The following is an 18,978-nucleotide window of genomic DNA, read 5'->3' on the forward strand; positions in this document are numbered from 1 at the left end:
TTCAGGGATGGCTAGGATTGTTGTTGCAGATGGGGTACGAACCTCATGGTCAATGAGACGCTGTGCCAATTGCTTGGCACTGTCGAAGTTAGTGGGGTTTGAAGCTAACACATTCCTCTGAACCGCAGGCAACGACCCCCAGATATACCTCTCTATCTTCTTTCCCTCTGTGTGAACCATGTTGGGGCAGAGGGCAACCAGTTCGCTGAACCTGGTGGTATAAGAAACTATATCAGAGCCCTTCATGGTTAGGCTCCATAGCTCTTGTTCCAACTTCTGGATTTTGCCCCTTGGGCAGTATTCCTCGATCATGAGGTCTTTCAGAGTTTCCCAGACAATGTCGTTAGCCTCTGCAAGAGTGAGTGGCTTGACATGGCTGTTCCACCATGTCAGGGCTTTCTCCTCAAAGGTGCAAGCAACAAACTTGTCATTACTCGCAGTCGGGCAGGAGCAAATCTCGAAGATCGACTCCGTCTTTTCGTACCATTGCGAGAGGGCAATGACTTCGCCAGTCCCTTTGAAGGGCTTTGGCTTACAGTTAGTGAAGTCCTTGTAGGAGCACTCTCTCGAGCCCACAAGGAGTTCACCATGAGTAGAGTTAACAGGGGTTCCACCTCTGCTGGCATCAGTAGAGTGATATTGTGCCATGGCAGTTGCCATTGCCGCAGCTACTGCAGCATTCAGAGCCGTCGCATCGAATTGTGGAGGAGGTGGTGGTGGTATTGGAGTTGCAGTACTCGGAGGATTACGCCTTGTTGATTTGCGAGGAGGCATCCTTCAACTATAAATTTAAAAGATGAACATGATAATAAGAATCAATTGTAAGCATAATGAGAGTGATCCATGGGCTAAATTGCCATAGTCCAACAGTTGAATGAGTGTATGTTTCGAAATAGAAGTACAGTAAAAGAGTAGAGAAACACAAGAGTACAGGTTTTTCCAATAGGCTAGATAACTGTCAATATTACTGGTATTATTGATGTAACAAGTTCGGGGAAAAATGACCGAACGGTAGGTCTTACATCATACCATAAAGGGAAAAGGTTGACAACTTTTAGATTCCTAGTTAGAGTACTTGAAGAGTAGGAATATTTTACAGACAAAAGTTTCATAGAACATAGTTAGGGAAGGCTATTCCTTGAGTCAAAAGAAAAGATGCACTAAACATCTGCTACCGGCGACGGGCATTCCTCGGGCGAACCCTAAGGTCTGCCAGATGACGCTCCATTTTGAGAAGGTGTCATTCGTAGACTCTCTTGCGAACCCGGAGCTCTATGACTTCATCCTGGGTGTCAGCTAGTGCTTGCCGTAGGTTCTCGTGGTCCGTTGCAGACCTCTCCCGAGCATGCTCTAGGCGGCTGGTGCGAATGGAATGCATCCTTGCATTTGCATCAACCTCTGTGATGCGCTGAAGGGTTGTCCTGCCCTGGATCTCATTGCGAGCAAACCTTCGAACAAGCATTGGCAAGACTCTATCCACTGATCCTCCTTCACTAGTGTCATAAAAGTTTTGGTCTCCATTGAATGTCATGGGCTGATTTTACTCTTCGCCCCATGTTTCCATGCATTCAATCCATGCAGGCGTCGGGCCTTGAAAAGCCTGACGAGGGTTAGGATTCGGGACTAGGGCCACAGGAGGCAGGTTGTCGACTTCTGGCTCGGTATCAGAACCATCAGAAAAACCTTCAACAAGGTGATCATCCAAAAGGATTGGATGATCATCTTCCGGGTCATAGTCAAGCCATCCAGCATTTCCTTGATTCGGGAAGTACGGGTCGCCAGGTGGATGGAATCCAGCCATCATATCTACGCGAGGAAGGAGGTATAAGAATCTTATATAAATAGATGTACTATTTAAGATAATTATAATATAATCTTTATTAGTTACTTCAATACTTGCATAGTGCATACTAGTTATGTGTATTCAAAACAGGATAGACCTTCGAATAAGTGACCCTAACTCTAAACCAACAACCAAAGAAGGAACATGGAGTAAAGCAAAGACCACAAATTCTGAGTATATAACATCCTAGATACACATAACCTCAGCGTATCCACCTAGCAACTATTGACCTATCAATAAAGGCCTTTTTAGTTCTCAGACAAGTAATTATAGTAACACAAAATAATCCTATAGTATTTTAGGTTTATGTTTTGTCCTAATGTTTTCATTGTAGTAGTGTTGGTAAGTTTTTAGACTTGTTGCCATATCACAACCATTCCTGGGTATATGTTAATCACTTCTCGGACCAACATAGTTGATCAGACTATGCCACTCCTAGAACTGACCTTACATCCCCAAGCTTACTTGTGACATTCAACAATCGTAATACTTTTGTTCTGCCCTAGTGACACTGATTTTAGTATGAATGCAGGTATGTATACTTAGTTAAATATTTTATTATTTAAAAGTATAACTCTTGGTCAGGATATTTTAATCCCATTGTGTTTATAGTTAGTATATATTTTATGGTTTGATATACTCAATTCACTATAAACAATGCTCTGATACCAATCTGTCACACCCCAAAACCAAGAACGGCGGAAACGTTCTGGGGCGCAGGACATCATGTACAGTATCACAACACAAAAATATAGTAAACAAGAAAACAACATCATCCATTGCATTAATAATGTATTTTAATACAGGTGTGTTCTGTACAGTTATAGACACCAAAAATATGAATCAAAATAAAAGATGAGTCCTGTAAATGCTCCATCTTCTCAAAAGCTGGTATCTATACGTGTCTACTGATGACCTGAGAATACAAGTTATTTTGAAAGAGTTTATCAGCATTAAAGCTGGTGAGTCCATATGTATTTAGTGTCATGTTCTATATAAAAAATGTTTGCAAGTATTTGAGTTTAATAGTGCAAAAAAATGTTTATAGTGATTGGTCATCTTTCCCAGAAAACCCTATGTTTTCCACTAAAAGCATCCTTCTACCAAGGCATCAAGTGTAACGTATATTTGTTTGTTGTAAGAGTGCATACCTTTCCCAAATGTGACTATTATTAGAAAATATAGTTTCTACATTACTCTTTATGTGAGGAGATCACAAAGTAAATGTAAAGGGAAAACAATGAAGTATGGTAGTGTGACAATATTATAATTATTATTGTACTAACTACCTTAATCCAATTGTTAATTACGGTATAATGCTACATAGTTGTAACCGTACTAATTGACTAGGGAAATCACGGCGTTGTAATACGTCGAACAGTAATGACATTTGTCACCCGAAGATCTGCAGATCCCACTGTAGCTAGCAGTAAGGTGTAGGATTGTCAATCCAGTATAGATCTATACACAAATTTACGATCTCCCTCCAGGAGATTCTGGGTACAAGACTAGCCATGACAAAGATGCCGTGCCCCGAAGTAGTGCCTCACATTTATTGCATAGTATGTATATAGTGTATGTAATAGTGTAGTATATGGCTTTCCTAATCCCCATCATAGTAAGTTCTCTAGTGTAGTCTATAGTATGTATGAATAGTATGTATTAGTGTATGCTTTCTCTGACTCTCATTATAGTGTGTTTAATAGTATAGTGTAGTGTATTGCTTACAGTATGTATTGACTCATGTATGAACTGGCTCATTGCATGTTACATTTTACTAGAAGTAGTAAGTAGTATATCACCAAACTATACCTATTATAGTTTACTAGTAAGATCATTTGTATAATTGAGTGTATTGAAATAACACAGGAAGGTTTTATTTCTATACATATACACATGATATATAACTAAGGATCAAACGACACTCGGACAAACAATAGGGGACTCTAAGTCCACAACCAAACAAGGAACATGAAATAGAGCGTATTATCAGTCCTAAGTCCTTCAAACCTTACTTATATAACCGTATATGTATTGGACATGATTTGACAGTATATGAGTTTAAAGAGTTTTGAAAGTAATGAATTGGAAACTGAAACTAAGTTTTATAAAGAGTTTAACATGTAAAGTGTTTGGAAATCGTTTTGAAGTAATGTTGTTGACAAGACAGTTTAAAGGATAGTAAATCCATTGGCGTACTAGTCATTAATCACATGTGATTGATATAATATCTAGTACGTTTCAACTTGTATTCTCCCCCATAAAAGCATTTAAAACATATAAAAGGTAAATTAAGGAGGGTATGAACTCACCTGTTAGTGAGTGAAGCGACGGTAGGATCGGTTTAGGAGGTTGAGTATTTGTGGACTCGAGCACAAACGAATCGTATTAACCATATTATGACATATGTATGTATACAATTAGTGTCCGTAACAGCTAATTATTGAATTGGGACCACCTTAGGGACTAGTAAACACTTTTATTGAAGTGTTACAATCATAAATGATTGTGTATAAGGGGTGTATGGCTATACAAGGGAGTGTATGGTCAAAATACACCATATTGGTGTGTGCGGCCAGGGTGTGCAGGCAGGATGTGTGTGCAACTGCAAACTCCCTATGAAGTATGTCAAAACGTATCTTAAGGCTGTAGGACTCATCTAGGAATGTTTCTTACTTATTTCTCTAGCCTTATATGGAGTTCATTGCCATTTTGGGACTCAAAAAGGGTGTGTGCGGCCACTATGAATGTGTGCGGCCGCACACCCTTCATGAAGATGATGAAATCGAGTTTTTCAAGCATATCATTAAGTGTTCTTAGTATATAACCAAGTATAACAAGTATATACACGTTTTAGATGCTTGAAAGTGGTGATTAGGGTCCAAAACTTAGTGTGTGTTCTTGGTGTTTTTGAAGGTTCATACCAAAAACATGTTTTCATGGATCTAAGTGGGGAAGAAGACTAGTTATGATCATGTAATAGTCACTCAAGGGATGAACCACTTACTTGTTTGAAGATTGGAGTGGAGAGTTGGATGATACTTGAGAGGATTTCGAGTTCTAGCTTTGAAAGAGTGGGAAAAAGTGTTCAAAATGACTTAGTGTGGTATATATAGGTGGGAGTGTGTGGCTGGGATGGGTGTGCGGCCGCACACACCTGTGTGTGGCCGTACACTCAAGTGTGAGGCCGCACACTCCATGCTTTGGAGTGTTTGACCCGATTTTACTTGATATGCATTATGTTATCCCATTTCTAGGTTCCTACCTTAATTGTACTTGGTTTAGAACACTCCATTAGACCCCAAACAATGTTAAAAGCTAGTAAAACTAGTTTAACTTGGATTCAATTGGCCTCTCGTACAAGATAGAAATTTCGGGTTTTCACATGCTGTGATTCCACTTGAGGCTTCCACACTATTGGGGCTAAGCTCTTAAGGCCAAATGTATGAAGACTTCCAGCCATATGAAAATGTATGTTACACTAACAAGTATCTTGAAGGGTCCAGTTAATGGTTTGGTCTAGGCTTTTGTTGTTATAGGGTCTTTTGAGTCAATAGACAGTATTGGTAGTGTTGTTAGTAGTTTACAGTCGTGGCATGAGTTTATGGCCGTAAGCCTGTTTACGGCCGTAAACCCAAGGTCGGCCCAATTACACTATATATAGATGCTAGCTAGGTCATTTAATGGTTGTTGATGCCACAGAGTTTACGGTAGATATAAACAAGTTGTACCTGACGTTTTTCATCAATAAAAGCGTGTGCAAGCTTGTTCTGATTTCTGTTTCTACTTCATTCTCGTTACTATTGATTGTTTTGTTTGTTTGATCACTAGTAAGATCCGTTTCAGGACCTTACATATCTTGTGTAGTTTACATATTTGTATGCTAGTTATAGGCTTAATACCTTGGAAACACCTTTGCATGTACAATTAGTGAAAACATAGATCCAAGGTATTTAGGGTTGCATGAACACCATAGGAGTGTTAGAATGTTCAAAACCCAACAGTAGTATCAAATCCTAGGGCTGTTTTCAATTATACTTGATGCAACACATTTTTCGAAGCCAAGAATCTGCCCAGACATGAAACTCGACGTGTTTTGGCCAAAAACTCAACGAGTTCATGTGTTAAAGCATGAACTCGATGAGTTTCTTGATGAACTCGACAAGTTTGTCACCCAGAATGCATATTTTCGAGTTTCTAGGATGGAATTGGACTAGGAACATTACCATAAGCTATTTTTGAACCTATAAACCTATTTTTGATGTAGTAATGATCATTCTAATCCAACTCAAAAGATAATTGTCAAAACTTTCATGTTTTGTATTAGTTTAATGATTAGGCTAATTACATGAAAATTGTTTGATTTGAATTGTCATGTTCATATGAGTTTAATCAAGATTATGAATATTGTTAGACATGTTTGTGATAGTTGTTTTCAATCCAAATTAATCTAAAAGTTATTCTTAATATGTGTTTTTGTAAATTGTCATCATGTTATATGAAAAGTCTCATTATAAAAGTTATTACAACCATAGGTTAAGAAACTTGAAGAGTCTCTTCGTCATAAATAGTTTTATGAACTCCATAACTTGTCCTCAAGTTATGGGTGTTCAAGTGTCTCTTCATTAAAGATTTTTAAAACCTTAATTAAACTCATAAGTTATGAAAATCTAAGAGTTTTGAAGAGTTTCAAAACTTGCCCTCAAGTTTTGGAATTTGCAAAGTTACCTCCCCATGTATACTTTAATTCCTAATTAAACCTTAGAATTTTAAAAGTTTAAAATTCAACCTTATACTAACATTATATTAAAAGTTAATGGTTATATATATGTATAAGGTAAAGTCAATCTTACCGTTAGTATCCCTCATTCACAAAGCCAGTCTCTAAGGGGGGTATAAGGTTATTGCCTATAAAATGGTAGTTTAATAGGTGTGTACTCTCACCCACCGCTTCCGTGACTGGTGGAGGGTCATTAGCCGCACGAGTAGGAAATGACTATAATTCTCCCTTCACAAAAAGTATAATGATAAATACTAAGTAACTAAAGACTAATTAATTCCCAATCTTAGTTACTTAGGAAAATGTAAATTTGGTGTTAACCCATGAAATTACACTTTACACCTTTGTTATGTCGTTAGTGGAGCGTGTGTGGTTAACCAGCACACTAAAATGGCACTAACAATGTGTGGCAAAGGGTGACTTATGTTTTATCATAGATCGGTGGAGCTCGTGTGGTTAACTGGCACATCAATTGGGTGATAAAATTAAGGGTACCAAGTCAATTTGCATGGTTATTTACACCTTGTTTGTGATCCTCGACATCCCAGTTACCAACTTGAGAGGGCACAATCGAGATTTAAACATGCCATTAAAACTTAATAATTTATTTTGTTTTTCATGGTGGAAATTGGTAAATCGTCATTTATGTACCTTCAAATATTTTGTAGCTTGGATTACGACATCCCTCTTCCAAGTTATAAAATAGTTTGATGGGTCCTAGCCTTAATATTTCATATTGGGTGTTATGTTAAAGAATTAAATCAACTGAAACTTGAATTTATCCCTCATAGATGTCTATGTTCAGACAACTATGGTCTTCGTCATCCTTTTGGATATAGCTTTCCTGAAGAAGATGATATCCCAAATGGCAATCATGGTGAAAGATCAATCCCTTGTTGTGCATTAATAGGAATAGACATCATACTTCACTTCCTCCACCCCCTCCAATATTTCTCCCTGACCCACAAGTTCAAGGTCACTCAATCCCTATTTGAAAAGAAAAGTCAATATGTGCTTACATCTTGGAGATTAAGTCACATATTGGGAAGCCGGGAGAGTGGGTGTCAAGGTCTTAAGGAAGTTGACTGTTGACTGGGTTCTTCAATCACTTTGTAAGTCACATAGTGACTTCTTTAAGGACTACTATGTAATAGACTATGACATTAACCTTAATGATCTTACCTATTTGCTTGATGCTGCTAAACCAGCAATGATTTGGAGCACTAGTAAAGCAAATTTGATTGGAAGATCTACTTCCCATGCTTCAACAGACATTGGTAATGGTAACATTGAAAGTCCAGAAAAGCTTTCTCTTCCCAATGGAAAGGGATCGACTATGGTCAAGTCATTTGATCTAACGGTAAAGAGAAAGGCTAATTCTGATATAGTCTCGTGCATCATTTCCAGAGGGTCCATATGTTTCTATTGCTAATAGAAGGGACATTGGTTGCGAAGCTACCCATTTTACCTGAAAGATCATAAGGATGGTAAAGTCAAAAAGGTTTGACTTTACTTCAGGTAAAGTCTACTATCTAACTCTATTAAGTTCTTATTTGGAGATTCTCGATACATGATGTAATGTAATTACATTTTGATGTTTTGTAGAATCAAAGAAAAGTAAGGAAGCTTAAAGAAAGAGTAAGCTAATTCTGATCGCAATAGATGGATTTCGATCGCATGGTTCGATGATCAGAATTTTGAACCGATGCTTAAGAGTTGTGATATATTGCTTAGGAATAGATAACAACATGTTTTCATATGTATTTGCATTGCAAGGATAAATTTTTTCCACAAGTTTTAAAATAAAAGAATAGTTTAAGACTAACTCCGTGCTCACATACATGTGTGAGTCAAGTGAGGGACTAAAGGATTGGGTACACTTGGATGTGCATTGGCCAGGTCCACCACAAAGATCGCTAAGAATATTCGTTATGATTTACTTACAAGTTTAAGTATAATTCTAAAATATTGGAAAAGTTTCAATGTATGGCAGGACGGATAAGAAGAATCGAATAAGGCAGAAAAATAAAAGTTTCTCCAATCTGAAGAGATGGAAGAGTACTTGAGTATCTTGTTTTATGATTATCTTAGTGATTATGGAACCATGTCACAATTGATCCTCTTACAAAACCTTAGTACATTTGTTTGGCTAAGGAGAGGAATCGTGAAGTGTGGAAATGGTCAAATCAAAAGATAAATCATACTTCGTTCCAAAACAAGTCTTAGAGTCATACTCTAAGATTGTAACTTGAGTGACATAATATTAAGAAAGATTTCTAACACTTGTCAAATGTAAGAGTAAAAGGTTTCTTACTCTTGTACATTTGAAATTGGTAAGTTGTGATGTTTTGGATAAAACAGAGACCATCTAAGAGCAATTGTGAAAAGTGTTTATCTTGATAAGAATCCACACTAACTCTTGAATATTTGTTTTTTCAAGGAATGGTTCTTGACAAGAGAATGTCATATATCAAGAGGACAGTGGGAGTCTTAAAGATCTTGGAAAAGTTTCAAGAACTAATCAAGAATAAAACCTATTGTTTAATGGCTAGCACACAACTTGAGGTTTGTAGCCCATTGTGTTGACATATTTCTGTTTTTGTGGCCATTCCAGTTTAAGTTGACAATGCTTGTGAGTTCTATAAGTTCTCATTTGTTTGAAACATCCTGGAAGCAATAGTAGGCACTTGTGCTGCCGGGTGGCAAGAAAATGAGATTAGGAAACTTCAGTCCATATGAGTTTGGATTTGTCACTAACCTTGTCTTGTGATTATGGTTATGACAAATTCACATGGATAGGAACACATACACCATAAAATCTAAGTGTCATAAGGTTTCTCACCAATTCATGAAAATGATGGTGAGGAAACACTTTCACTAAGTAGATTTGAAGTAGATAGCAATTGTGACATTTTCATTCTCAAATTCGTTAGTGGAGCGCGTGTGATTAACCGACACACTAACATAGACTTGTGAGAAATGGAAAAGGTCTAAACAATTGAGACTATGATTGCAACATCCCTTTTTATAGTTCTAAAATTGTTTAGACACACATGTGAGCTATCTAAGGAAAGGTGTATGATTTTGATAAAGTTTTATCAAAGCAATCTTGGGTCAGAAACCTGAACTTTGGTAAGAAACTCAATAAAGTATTGATTTCTGTAAGTCTAGTTGATTTCTGAGTACATGCCAAAGCTAGTGGGAGCATGAGTGTTATGCTGGTAAGATAATAATCATTATGCTAGTGGAAGCATGATTATTATGTTTAGTGTTGCAAGTTAGCAATGTTAATTATAGAAAACAAAAGTTTCAATTCGCCTTGAAAAGTTGTTTTGCTATAATTAAGGGAGAGGATTTTATGCTTCATCCCAATTCTACAAGCTTAGATTGAGATTTTAATCAACTTTAGTCAAAGATATATATGAATGTTATGTTGGAATGGTTCAACATAAGGAAATTCTATATATGTTGCGTTCTCAAAATTCAATTATGATTACGACATCCCTCTTCATAGTTCGAATTGCGAGAACATGGCAAATAAAAATTTTATAGCATGAATTGTGTCCCATATGCTTCGGGTATAGGATCGATCACATCCATTCTAAATTTTCCAAATGCTTAGGGCATTAAGAGGGAAAAAGGAATAGAACCGGATATGACTAAAATGATTAAACAATTTTCGAGGACAATTTGAGGTTTACCAAAGATTGGTTGCTCGTGGACAATTGGAAGTACAGTGTAAACTTTGAAAATGACCATATTGACATATTTTGAAAAGTGGTAACTTTTGTTCAGAAGTGATAGTCAAAATGGTAATATGGAATTGTTTTCATAGGTGGAAGTTATTCTCTGAATCTGTGTAAGATTAGAAAACTTAATGCAAAGAAGGATGTTCAAAGGAAAGTACTTTGAATATGAGACTTCGTTTCCATGGAATTGATCTTCATTGCAATACTTTGTAATGTCTGTTGCCAAGTCTTTGTGACCTTTGTGCATAGTCATTACAAGAGAATCATTGCATATAAGTTTAGAATCTAACAAATTATAGTAAATGGAAAAAGGGATTGGGATTATGAAATGAGCATCATTGGAGTCGTGTTCAATTGATCTATTTCACAAAAGAAATGATCGTAGGTAAACATAGTGTGCATGCTTGGAGCATGACATGATTATTGTTTTAATTCAAGTATTAAGTTGACAATTCCGAACATTACATGAATAATGAGTAATCAATATGGTGCTTAGATAAAAGGTGTTTTTATTTACTATCAAAGTGTTGGGGCCATATAGGATTAGTATTATTCTTGTGTTTCACTTTGCATGTTTTGACTTCCAGAATAATTATTTTATTCAAACTCTCTACAGTCGGTTATACGTTGGAAGTAGGTATGGAATTAAGACTGTCATGAATTTGGCTTGTAAGATTTGTCTAAGGTGCATTAGACATAAAAATGGTTGCTACAACATTCATGAGTGCTCATAAGGTCCGAGTATTGGATTAAACCCATGCTCATTTGAATCACTTCATGGATTTTATCACGAGTGAATCATGAGACGATAATATCTCGTATTCTAGAAACCTAGAGATATGAGTTGGTTGTACATTGATTGTACAAAAACGCATCAATAACTTGATGTTATAAAACGTGTATTTGTGTATGATTCAACAAGTAGTTAGTGCAATCATATGAGTCAAATTTAATCTATTCCTTTTACCTCATAAGGATAAAAGCGATATATGTGGGCCCTTCAATAATTTAATGATGACAACCCTAAGTGCTTGGCCAAGCCTTGACTGATTTGATTTGTTCAATTGGTTAGTTGTCATAAATCGAAAATCGGGAAACAAAAAATGGACATAGAGAATGATTATAATCCATATCTCAGTCGATATGATATCTAGAATGGAGGAATATATGATCACTTATCTAATGGACGTGTCATTTGATGTGTTCAGAGTTTGACAGCGGCTTAAAGAGCTACGATTGCTAGTCGGGTTATGAAGCCATACATGAAATAATAGTTTTAGACTTATCCAAGTGGGAGACTATTGCATTAGATGTCTAAGCCCATAACTTTTATTGGTATGTACTTGACCCGAGAGTAGCATGGTCCATTTGGGTTGCATATCATCAGGACAATTTGTTAGGATGGAGTCTTGAAAGAAGGTTATATATGATTTATTAATATATTATAAGTACTAATATATTAATATGAAATCATATGGTTTTCATTAGTATTGATAAAGAATTAATTTGGAATTGATATAGTGATAAAAAAGAGACTATTTAAATATATAGGGACTAATTATGTTAATTAGTTATATTTATATGTGTTGGGCTTATGATCCATGTTGGACCAAGTTTATGTATGGATACATAAAGAGTTGGGCCACATAAACCATGGATCATAAAACCCATGGGTATGGGTTTGGGTTTTACCCATGACTCTGATAATTCAACACATATAAACACATATATGATGACCTAAAAACGGCCAACCCTAGTGTGTGGGGGCATGTTCTTGGAGTTCATGAAGGTTTTAGAGTGCATGGAGATTCTCTCTCAATTCCTACCTTTGTCCTTGATGTGTTGTGATTCCACTTGAGGCTTCCACACTATTGGGGCTAAGCTCTTAAGGCCAAATTTATCAAGACTTCTAGCCATATGAAAAGGTATGTTACACTAACTAGTATCTTGTGTAGTTTACATATTTGTATGCTAGTTATAGGCTTAAACCTTGGAAACACCTTTGCATGTATAATTAGTGAAAACATAGATCCAAGATATTTAGGGTTGCATGAACACCTTAGGAGTGTTAGAATGCTCAAAACCCAACATGAATTTCATAACCAAAGTATGCTCAAAATCCAAGATATTTACGGTTTTGTATCTTAAGAACCAAACAAATGAAATCCTTTCTTTTATTTATATAGCATGCACAAAATACATGACTCCTTAACCATTAAGAATCAATGCTTCTACTAGCTCGATTTGTCCCCTATGCTTCTTAAGACAAGCCATACTTTTATTTAAATAATCAAAAGGCATGTCTTCCTTTTGTCTAGCCATATTTTCGAAAATAGGAACAAAGAAGAAGACAAAAGCCTTTTATATTTTGTAAACCATGTTTATAAAAATATAAACTTTAACTTTTTGGTAGAAGGCAAAAAATATACCTACTCAAAAAGGTTGTGCATGACTTAATAATTCATACCATATGAATTCTGTAATTTTACATGATAATGAAAATTATTCTCTCTTAGAAATAAATAATTTCCAATTTAATTATAAGAGTGTATTGAATATTTATTAAAATCATTTTCTAATAAATACCAAATTGTATCAAGTTGTTAGTGTGACCCATTAGTATCATATGTTAATTAGAAATATCACTTTAATATGATTCTTGAGCATACTACATCTTTCAAAGATACTCAAAATTAGCATCAAGACACTCATTTCATCGCATCGAGAGACTCAGATTATCAACCTCTCATATTTAGTCCTTAATACCTGAAGACAGGAGTTCCAAAACTCAAATCTAAAACATGAAACGTCTTAATGGATAAAGTCTCCGAATTTATCCATCATAATAACTTAATCAACTTAAAATCTAAACCATAAGTCTAAAAATCCATCAAAGATCCAAAACTAATGTAAGTCCCCAATCTGCTTGTGTATCAATCAGATCCGTTTGATGGTGCGGAATCCCAATCAAATGGATGATGTCAGATCAAAAATAGAAGATAAGGAGAAGAAGAAGAAGATGAATCTATGATGTATTCAATGAAATGATTGAAGCTCCATACACATAATTCACACACACTCTTCTCTCTAGCTTCTCTCACACCTTAGAATGCACACACTTAAGCTCCTTGGTGTTCATCACTCTATTCCTCACACCCCTCACCCCTATATATATACACATGGAAAACATGGACCGTAAACATGGTTTACGGCCATAAACTCTGTTTACGGTCGTAAACTCACTTCCTGACCGTAAACACATATACAATATTACATAACAAATCAATTTCCTAGAAAAGCAAAGTATAAACCAAAATATTGACCCAACAATCTCCCCCTTGGTTTATAGATTTCTTTTCTTTTCTTAAATGACGCAACAAGCTCCCCCTAAGAAGTAGCTGGCTTTTCTTGTTAATCTTATTGGGAACTTGGCTTCAGCATTAATCTTCAAATTCTTCACAGCTTCAAGATGAACTTGATGAATCTTCAACGAATGACTTCATATTGAGCGGTTGGGCTTTTCTTCAGGATTTGGCTTTGAACGCACGTCGGGTGAGGAGGCTTGACGTACTGATTTTTGAAAGATAGCGCTTTTAGCTTGAGAATCTTCAGAGAGAACATTAGAGAGAACAAATCTTCTGGATCACTTCAGCAGGTACAAAGATAGCAACAGACTGATTGAGGAGGCTTCAATGAAATCCGTCACATCATCTTCAATTGAAGCTTCACCTTGCTTCTGGGGTTGAAGGATTGAATGTTGAAAGAATAATCTTCATTTCTTGCTCCTTCGAATGCGAATTCTTCGATGCTCACGGACAAGGCTTTGGCTCAGAAATCTTCAACACAAACTCCATGAGTCTTATCTATACCTGAAATCACTTTTCAAGACAAAACAAAACTAAAAGAAAACTTAACACACAACTTAAAACAGAAACAAAAATATTTTTGGATTTTTGATTTTTCTGAACAAGAAATAAAATAGAAATAACACTATTTTTGGATTTTTAATTTTTCTGATTTTTCTTTGATTTTTGAATTTTTCATATTTTTTTTCATTATTTTTAATTTTTAATTCTCCCCTAATATTTTTAATTTTTAATTCTCCCCTAATATTTAAATTAGAAGAAACTATGAAAAATTTAACAAGAATAAAAATGATATTTAACTTTAAGAGTGATTTGGGATCAAAGTTTTAAGACAACATTTATCCACTTGTCGGTACCTTCTATCTACACGTCTTTGTCTGGTTGATCGCCGATATTGTTGTCCACTTAAACACGAAATTTTTTGACTTATTTAGGACATACTATTTGATACAAGACAAGGTGAACTTAAGTTCCTAGATATTATATATGATCCTAAGTTCCTCGATACTATATCTTAAGGACCATTCAGCTGACGACGACCAGGGATATTGTTGTCTACCTAAATTGAGTAGCGAGATCTATAGACAATCTGTATGTGTTCAATTTTAGTTGTACTAGAACATGTTTCCCACTTCCTGATATGCCCCAGCCATCAAGAACTTCCAGAGTACTCCTTACACCGGGTGAGCAGACAATCATTCAGAGAGAGAACAGATTTAGATTGCTATTACTTATTGTTTTAGAGGGGTTGAGAAGTAGAAGGTTGCATATGCTGTGTACCAGGTCGGATTGGAAGTCACGCAAAGGAGACAACATATGGCTAACAGATAAGAGGAATTTCATATGTATAACATGCAGAGAAATAGAGTCGCATATGTTGTGTACCAGGTCGGATTGAAAGTCACGCAAAGGAGACAACATATGACTAACAAACAGAAAGAAAGAAAACGATTTTCTACAAACCTAATTTATTGGAATTTACCAGTCGCCCCATCCAACCGGAATTAAGGATAGAATCCGTGCATCGAGGAAAGTTAAACCGCGGTTCCAAGTACGGGCTCATTTAATGTGACAAGTGGATTCCCATATATATCTCCCTGCCCAACCTATCCAAGCGTCGTATTTTCAGGCTGAATAGATCTAACTAGGTCAAGTTTGTCAAGTCTATAAATTTCCTAAGTTCAACTCTGCCTAGTCATGTCCATTTAAAATTTTTCGTGCCTACCGACGCTTCAAACCAGAGCATAGACCCTTCAACTTTGGGTATGTTACGCAGACTCAGATTGCCTGTTATCACTTGATAATATCACTTCCCAAAAAATCTCCCTCAAGCATATTTCATAACAAACATATTTTTTTTTATTTTTTGATTTTCTAATGTTTTTGGATATTTTTTTTAAAATTTTCTAATTGCTGTTTTGTTTTTATTTCTCCCCCTAAATTTGTGCATAGCAGAGAAACGAAAGTAAATGCGCAAATTTAAACTATCCTAAAACAAAAATTAGTCCTTAAAGCGAATCGGCTTAAGAAAAACTCAGGAGTATAGAGAAGAAAACTCAAACCGTAAGTCACCGATTGAATTTGCATCCAGAAGGTCTGAGAACAGCACGCGTAAACTCAGAACAGATCCGAAAATTCTTCATGTCATTAAGCACAAACCCCATTTGTGATCTCTTCCTTTCTTCCTTTCCCGCAAAGGATACATACTCTCAAATAATGTTCTGAGTGCTGTATAGTTGAGAGATGTCTCCTATCATGTGCCTGGAACAGCCACTACCAACAAACCGAAGTCTGATAATATGCCTCCATAGCTGCTCCGACACAGAGCAGGATTAATTGGTCTTTGGAACCCAGTCCATTTTGAAACTGGGTCGACCTTTTTCATCCTTGCAGGGTACTCTCTCCCATGACATATCCTACTTATAACAAACAGAAGACAATGAAATATTAGAATCATTAGAAGATTTGGGAATTTTCACCTTTGGTACCCATCTATATTTGGGTTTAACCCATTTCTTGTTCGATCTGATAGGTGCCTCGACACTTGATTTGGAACTTGAAGCCGTCTGCCTAGATGACTTTGACCTAACCGGTCTTGACTTCACAGGATCATCTCTTGGATTTGGCTTCATGGCCGGCATTCCCTTATTTCTCTTGGGATTCAAATTCTTGGCCTTGTAGGTTTGATTATTGGCCTTTTGCGCGTTCCAGTCGCTATTGTCTGAATGTGACCTTGAGGGATTTCTTTTGGAGTATCTCCCTCTTGGCGCGTTATGCCAGCCTTGTGCATAGTATGGAACGTATGCACGATTACGACAATTTCTAGCAATGTGCCAGGTGTTCCACAATGAAAACATGTCTTTTTTCTTCACTGGGAAGTTGTTTCTTCCTGCCCCTGGTGGCGTATCTTTTCCTTGTCTCTTACTTTTCCCACACTCACAGTTACAACAGGCACTCTGCTTCATTGGAATTGGTGGCCTGTATTTCTCAACGACAGGTTTGTTAGGAGTAACATAATTTGAATCAACAGATTCTGAGTTCAAGGAGTCATCGGTTTGTTCAGTAGTGTTCTCCTTGTTCTCATCTTCTGTTACTTTACCTGCACATGAAGTAACAACATTAGTATCTTCAATATTAATAAATCCTCCTGACACAAATCCCGCTGGTTTTCCATAATCCATGAATGGTTCGTTGGCAATCTTCTCTTTGGTCAACGGTTGATACTGATATGCATGATTGAAAGGAGGAGGTACATTATCGTATCCTAAACCCTTTTGTTGGTTTTGTTTGAACTTTATTTGGGTTTCAAATAATGAATCGACTGTCTGACTTGACACAATATAATTTTTGAAACTAACATTTGTTTTTCCACACTTAATTTTCAAAGTGTCAAGTTCTTCAGTTACAACAACAATTTGTCTCTTAATATAGTCATAATTTTCACACTTGTTGCTATACTGTTCCTGAAGCTTCCTAAAGTCCTTGGTTTTTGCTCCTAATTCAGCCTTCAGGGGTTTCTGTCCTTTCCTGAGTTGATATCCTTCATATCTCAGGTCCTCAATTTCTCTTTTTAATAAATTAATTTGTTCCCGGAGAAATTTAATCGTAGCTTCACAAGCTGGAGTACATGTAACTTCAGTGACCGGAATGTTTTCAGAACTCATTGTTTCTCTACGCTTCAAAGCATCAAGTTCTTGAATTACATAAGCAAGACTTAGACGATTGAAATCTTTTGTCTTCTTGATGATAGCCACATTCATATCCCACTATTTCGGAAGTGAATTCAATAGCCTTTTGTTTATCTCAGACGTAGACAAGAAGATCCCAGCTATATTCATCTCAGCAGTAAGTGTAGTAAATCGCTGCAACTGAGTTTCGAGGGTTTCTCCAGGGATATAATTGGAAATTTGAAATTTTGTCTTAACATATCCTGACGACTCTCTTTCACGTTTTCAACTCCCTCGTAGACCTTAAAATCAATTAAAAAGCACAACTAGAAGCCAAAATCAAACTTAAAAGTCAAACCCTTTGATTATAAACCTCAAAAGTTAACCTTAAAAGTCAAATTTAAAAAGTTAAACTCAAAAGTCAAACCGAAAAGCTAAATTTGAAAATTTAAAAGTTAAACAAAAAGTCAAAGTTTAAAGTCAAAGGTCAAACTTGGAAGTCAAAGTCAAAATTTAAGGTCAAAAGTTAAAAAAATAAAAGTCAAAAATTAAAATATAATTTTATTATTATTATATATATATATATATATATATATATATATATATATATATTATTTTTATTATTATTGAAAATGAGGTTTTACAAATAAAAGAAATTGATTTTGGGGGTTAAAGATGCCAATTTTCGAAATTTAGATACGAAAATGAGAGGTTTTGAATGAAAAAACAGAAGGAAAGAAGCATGTGGCAATGTAAATCAACTGGTAAGGCGTTGGTCTTCTATGGAGGTGACCCGGGTTCGATCCCCCGCACCTCTAATGCGCGATTTATTTTTAATGCTAGGCGAGCAAGCGAAGATGCGAGTGCGAGGCTGCTGAACCGGAAACGATGTTGAGCAATAAACTCCGAGCCGCAAGCTCGGGCCGTAATCGTGCGAGGCCTCAGACTGTAACCTCTGACCGCGAACTCCTCGGACCGCAAACACCTGCTGCAAACTCTTCGGAACCCTAGCCACTGGCCGCAAACTCCTCGCTGATTACGCCAAAAAACACCGATTTTTCGACTTTTTTTGCGCCAAAACTCGATCAAAAACCTTTTTTTATAAAAAACGCGAAGAACAAACCTCCCTTATCTTTCAGAGATCTATCCAAAAACACAAGAATATTTCGAAAATAAGATCAAATAATGCTCTAAATCTGACAAAATTGACTGATAGAACCAAGCTCTGATACCAATTGTAAGTCCCCAATCTGCTTGTGTATCAATCAAATCCGTTTGATGGTGCGGAATCCCAATCAATCGGATGATGTCAGATCAAAAATAGAAGTGAAGGAGAAGAATAACAAGATGAATCTATGATGTATTCAATGAAATGATTGAGGCTCCATACAAATAGTTCACACACACTCTTCTCTCTAGTTTCTCTCACACTTTAGAATGCACACACTTAAGCTCCTTCGTGTTCATCACTCTATTCCTCACACCCCTCACTCCTATATATATATATATATATATATATATATATATATATATATATATATATATATATATATATATATATACGCACGGAAAA

The sequence above is a fragment of the Lactuca serriola genome, chromosome 2 (genome assembly GCF_051521515.1).
Source record: "Lactuca serriola cultivar US96UC23 chromosome 2, Lser_US96UC23_V15, whole genome shotgun sequence".
NCBI lineage: Eukaryota > Viridiplantae > Streptophyta > Magnoliopsida > Asterales > Asteraceae > Lactuca > Lactuca serriola.